We start from the raw sequence: 6,221 nt of genomic DNA, 5'->3' as shown, positions 1-6,221 counted from the left end.
AGGGAGACGATAGTCAACCCGTGCTTAGGTCAAAAGATTAAAAGGATACAGTGCAGCTATTGAAACAGCAAAATTATAAACATCTGGAGCACGGGGGAGGCGTGCCCAACACATCACATTCATCTGTAGAAAGAGGGCACATCCTACCAAGGAATACTCCCAAGAAGGGAGATGCTTTGTAATGAATGACTGCAGGGGAAAATGGGTCTCTGACTGGGACCTCCCAGTCCTGTTGGCAACATTAATAAGAACCAGGCTTGTGTAAGAACCTATTTATAGTTATCTTTAGGACGCTTGGGTGATTATGAGGGATGGACCAGTGATTCATCGCAGCATGATTAACTCTATGGCCATGTGTAGTGGGCTGTTGCAAGGGTCTGTGTTGGGTCTGGTCTAGTTTAATGTCTTTAATGATCTGGAAAGGGGAGTAAATAGAATTTATAGGTGTTACTCAATTTTCCTCTGAGTTCATGGCCCTAAGTTAAACCTTTCCTGGCATGATGTAGATTCCACTCAATCCGGCCTAGAAAGGGATGGATTGACCATCTCTAGTCCTTCACCCTTGACTGCTTGCCTTGCATATTAGAATTAATATTCTTTGCACCTGGCCCATTTTGCAAGCCTCAAGCTCCTCTGAAACATTTTTCCTTTGGTTCCTTTTGCTGTATTTCTACTGAGAGAGTATAAGAAATGGCTTTCCCTTGTACTGTAGTCAGTTATTATGCTGCTCTCTGGATCTGAGTTTGGGCTTTGATCATATATACATATACATATCATATATACATACACACACATACATACATACAGCACAACAATCTCCTATTACATTTAATTCAAATTCAACTATCCATTTTTGAGAGCTGTATAGTCAAATGTTTGTTTCTTTCTTTATTAGAATGAATATATACATATAAAATGTATTTGACTTTCACATCTGATTCTCTTGTGCACTTGGTAGGATGTGCACGTCATTATCCTCTGTGAGGTCATGTTTCTTTCCCAGGGCTTCCGTTCGCCCCCTGGGAACACCTCCTAGCTTAGTTCTACTGTCTACGTAAGAATAGTAATCCACACCAGGCAGTGGTGGTGCAAGCCTTTAATCCCAGCACTTGGGAGGCAGAGGCAGGTGGATTTCTGAGTTCGAGGCCAGCCTGGTCTACAGAGTGAGTTCCAGGACAGCCAGGGCTACACCGAGAAACCCTGTCTTGAAAAAAAAACCAAAAATAAAAAAAAAAGAGAAAAGAATAGTAATCCCCATTGAAACGCTTTAGTCATTTCTAGGTAATAAAAGGGCCTGACCATGGAAGCAAAGTGAGATCTGGTGCGGGGAATCCAGGTCGGTCGGAGCTCCATCTTACCTGGGATTCCTACTGCTGTCAGCTTTGCTCACAGCAGACGAAGCCAGAGGGCAACGTGATGCATGATCTTCAAAAATCCCCTCTCTGGTGTCCTTGCTGAGGACTTGGGGAAAGTGGTGTAGGGATTGGGGCACAGAGTGAACATGGATTGTATTTTTCCGCCAGTGACATTGAGTTGTAATTTGTAAAAATCTTGATGTAGACCTTAAAAAAAAAGTTAGGAATTAAAACAACATGAACTAAGCATGCACATATAACCCCCTTCCAATCCCTTTAAAAACACATATACAACTGTGTTTAATAAGTCTTTTTTTTTAAAACTTTATCTGCATTTATTTTATGCTGAATTATTCAGGTGCCGTGAGTTTTTGTGCCTTCAGTTTCTTCTGGGATATCTGTTTCCTCTGTGCAACCTCCTCTTCTGGCTCTGGAATGATCTATTCCTTCTCGGTGAGAATCACCTCATTGTGGCAGGTGGAGGTCAAGAATGGGTTAATCCAGCCATGAGCTCTGTAGGTTCGTCGGCACATCTTAGGTGCCTTGTTCACCTGGGTGTGCTCAGTGACAGGAGAATCTATGTCTAAACCCTTAAGTTAAGCATTACTCTCTGCTTTTTTAAGCATGTGCAGCAAAAATTCAGCACTCTGTTTTGGCCACTGTCCCTGTGTCCAGTCCCACTGTTTGGCCTGGGTGCACCAACTGTCCATTATAACAACAGAATGGCACACATTACTGCTTTAAAGAGACATCCTTCAGATACGTGGTGGCTTTCCTGGTATGCATACCCTTGATGGCTTGAGCAGTTTCCCAGGTGTTCTTAAAGTGAACACGAAGGTTTGAACCTCTTGATTTGCATGATTTTGTGGGGTTTTCTGGATCAAGAGAGTAGTGAGCCATCTTCACAGGTCACCTCTGGCTGCTTTCAGGAAGAGCAATAAATAAGTCTTTAGCATCCCAAGAAAACATATTTTTAAAATACATTACCCAAAGATCAAACATCCTAGGCCACCCAGGCATAGTAGTGCACAACTTTTAATTCCAACCCTCCGGAGGCAGGGATCTCTGTGAGTTTGAGACCACCTAGTCTATATAGTGAGTTCTAGAAGAACTAGGGTTACACAGCAAGATCTTGTCTCAAAAAAAAAAAAGAAAGAAAAAGAAAAAAAAGAAAGAAAGAAAGAAAGAAAAGAAAAGAAAAGAAAAGAAAAAGAAAAAAGAATGAATATAGGGTCAGATGTTTAAGGCCATATGTGGATACATAGACAGACAAGGCCAACCTGTGTTACATGAGACCCCGTTTCAAAAAATATTTAAAGAAGTGCCCTTCTCTAAATAGGCTATATTTCCTCTTAGGGGTTAATTTTAATTAAAACCCCTGACATAGGTACAGAAATAGACACACACTATCTTTTAAATTGATTAATACTCAAGTGAGTAAAACTCAGAACGGGTATTATTAATTTTTCTATGTCATCACTGAGAATTAAAATAATTGCCAAGAAGGTTCTCTCAGCCATGCATACTCTTACTAATGAAAAACATTAAGAGAACTGAGTGAGGGGCACACTGCAAGGGCTCATGGGATTGAACTGAACAAGGAGCATAATGCACAGGCTCCCGGGCTCAAACTGAGTGCAGAGCATGCTGCAAGGGTCATGGGATCAAACATCGAGGAGTATGTGGCAAGGGCAAGGAGAGGAGGAGTGTGAGAACTTTGGGAAGGGCACAGAGATGTAGAGACTGGTGGGGATAAATAATCCAAGACAACACCATAACTTAGTCATATTGTCAAAATGCATTTAGTTTTCATCTCTTGGGCTTGGCCGTGGTGGTGCACACCTTTAATCTCAACCCTCCAGTGACAGAAGCAGGTGTATCTGTGAGTTTGAGGCCAACCTGGTCTACAGAGTGAGTTCCAGAACAGTCAGGGCTACACAGACTTTTTATTGAAAAAAAATCAAATCAAATCAAATAAATAAATAAACAAAATAATTTTTAAAACATCTCTTGAGGTTTAGAGATAGGGCTCCACAGTTAAGAGCACTGGCGCCCTTCCAGAGGACCCAGACTCCCAGCACCGATATGGTGTCTCACAACCATCACTCCAGCCCTAGGCTATCCAGTGCTCTCGTCTGACTTCCATGGGCACCAGGTATACATGTGGTGCACAGAAATACATACAAACAAAACATTCCTATACAATAATAATAATAATTTAAATATAAAAATAAATAATAAAACCTGTCCCTTCATATAACTTCATTTGAGGGGACTCTAAACCCATTTCTAAATTCTTAAGTGCAAACACATGTCTACCAAGTTATACCAGACATATAGTTCACATGACAAGCAGCAGATGGATCTGATCAAACATGTGTCAGACTTGAAATAAACTCATATTTACTTTTGGAGGAATGTGGACTTTGATGTATACAAGTCATTGGTTCCTCAAAACAATGCAGAACTACGTGTTCACTTAGAACCTGAGGTCAGCACACAGCTAAGGCAGCACAGCATTCACATCCATTCCCCAGCGCAGTGGAAGATCCGATGCTTTTCTTGAAAGGTGAATGTGTTGAATGCCAAGACATCCTCAGTACAAATTTGATTTTGTTTCTCTTTTTAAAGGCTCAGTCATATTCAAAATGAAATTGCTATATGGAGTTACATCCGTTGTTTTAGGAATGTTCAGAGATTGTTTTGACTATAGAAGATTTCTGGCATCCAAGAGTGACTTCAGTTTCAAATGTTACTGGGCACATGTCCAAAAGATGAAGGATTGCTGTGTATCTTTCACGGTCAGACAATTCCGTAGTTATGTTCTGAAGTCCGATTCTCAAGCCACTTATTTGTAGGGACAAAATAGTATACAGAAACAAAGCGTGAGCCTGTGGGCTGCGTGAAGCCAACACTGTTTTGGCTCTCCTCACAACTGTGGACGACTTTTTCCCCCCTCGACTCGTTCTATTCTTTGAACTTAGGGATTTGATGCATTTGTGATAGATCTGGAAAACAAAGCACACATGAGCCAAAATTGCCACAGGGCTAACAAACAGCACAGTGCCCGTGACTAATATAACCACACACCTGCTACAGCCATCTGTCAGTGAGGGGCTGAGGTGACCCTCTTCTGCAAGCAAGTAGGTTGGTTCAGTTCTCTCAATAGAAAGTTGATTTGCAAAGGGACGTCCGCCTGACAGCCTTTATCCTCAGTGCTTTGGCATGGCTTGTCATAGCCAAGTAAAGGTTGGCCAGTCCAACAAAAGGAAGGAAAGAAATGCTCTGCTTGCTCCTAACCTACATGGCGTCAGGGGAGGAGCTGAAGGATGGCTGTAAGTTGTTATCATGACTGACTGACGACTGAGCCAATTCCTTCACCTAACAGGTGAGACTTCTAACAGTAAGTAAGGTGAGGAAAGACTGCTCTCCTGCCTCGGAGCTTCCTTTGATTCATTCACTGCTTGTCTCCCAAAATAGAGGGTGCTTGTAAAGGTGGGGTGCCACCTGTGCCCTTCAAGGCATCTGTGTGAAATCTATGTCACAAAGAGAGGAAAGAAGAGGGAGATATAAAAAAGAAGAAGAAAGGAATGGCAGAGACCTGTCGGCATTTACCTCAGTTCTTACACAATGATAATGTTTCCTGTTAAACTTTTCTACAATCAAAAATTGACAGGTGATGCAAGAGAGTGGAATTCTCTGCTTCAAGATTTCAGTTTCAAGGGAAAAAAATAGCTCTGAAGTCACTTGCCTTTTTCATGACGGAAAATTATAATTTTTCTTTGCACTCTTGCAAATAAAGGTGACAGTAGGCAGAAGAGACCACCCTGATGAAAAAAACGAGCCTCTTGTTACAGCAGCAGACAGCAGCCCAGGATGTCTTCAGATGACTGCTCAGTGACATAAGCTGCCGGAATAACCAAAGAGGGGATGTGGTGAGGGAATTTGCATCAATCTCAAAAGTCTGTTATGCAAATGAAGGCCTATGTTTGCATCATGCAAATACATCTACCCATTTATACCAATTACAGGATTTTCACTGGGAGACCAGGGGAAGAACTCTTCTTGGGTGACTACAAAAAGGTATGTCGCCAGGCAGTAGTGGCACATGCCTTTAATCCCAGCATTTGGGAGGCAGAGACAGGCAGATTTCTGAGTTCGAAGCCAGCCTAGTCTAGAGAGTGAGTTTCAGGACAGCCAGGGTTACACAGAGAAACCCTGTCTCAAAAACAACAACAACAAAAATGGTATGGTGGCAGCATTCTGAAGCAGTCATCCCTGGGCGCCTTCTAGAGCTACAGCCCTGTGCAGCAAGAAGCTGTCATCGCTGTGGACCTCCCTCAAGGCATCTGTGGAGTGTTTACTGGCATGAGGACGCTTCATCCGATTCCCAGGCGGACAGTTTTTTTGTACAAGCCAGCAGGATACCAAGGAGGGATCTAACGGATTTTTACCTAAGATCTGAGCTAAAATTCTCACTGTGAGATAGGAAGTAGAACAAGGAATTGAAAACAGAGGAAACATGACAGAATGGAGTGGATGATGATTGCATGAACTCACGGTTTTAAAGGGTACCCAAGAGGGCTCAGAAATGATGACACCACAACAACAATCAGTACACACAACACCCAGTCACATTCTTACTCCACAAGGAGAGAAACAAACCCGTGGAGAGATGGCCCCTTCCATTTCCGGATCAGGGCAAACTTCACAAAGCAAGCTTGGAAGAGCTTGTGCCAGGCAGGAAGAAGGCGTCCAGGAAGAAAGGCAGCTAGTCAGGAAGTAAGAAGGATAGACCTGCAGGCACGGCGACAGGTCACACAATAGACAGCGACCATGAGCTGGGCAATGCCCCACCTTTGTACG

At 42.7% G+C, this 6,221-nt stretch overlaps 1 pseudogene; it reads right to left on the bottom strand.

The window, feature by feature from the left end:
- Window positions 1–1,705: 1,705 nt before the first annotated feature.
- Window positions 1,706–2,314, bottom strand: LOC127692555 (60S ribosomal protein L17-like; annotated as a pseudogene).
- Window positions 2,315–6,221: the final 3,907 nt, after the last annotated feature.

The sequence above is a fragment of the Apodemus sylvaticus genome, chromosome 9 (assembly GCF_947179515.1).
Source record: "Apodemus sylvaticus chromosome 9, mApoSyl1.1, whole genome shotgun sequence".
Lineage (NCBI taxonomy): Eukaryota > Metazoa > Chordata > Mammalia > Rodentia > Muridae > Apodemus > Apodemus sylvaticus.
The sequence above is the reverse complement of the archived record's forward strand: the minus strand, read 5'-3'. Positions and strand labels throughout refer to the sequence as shown.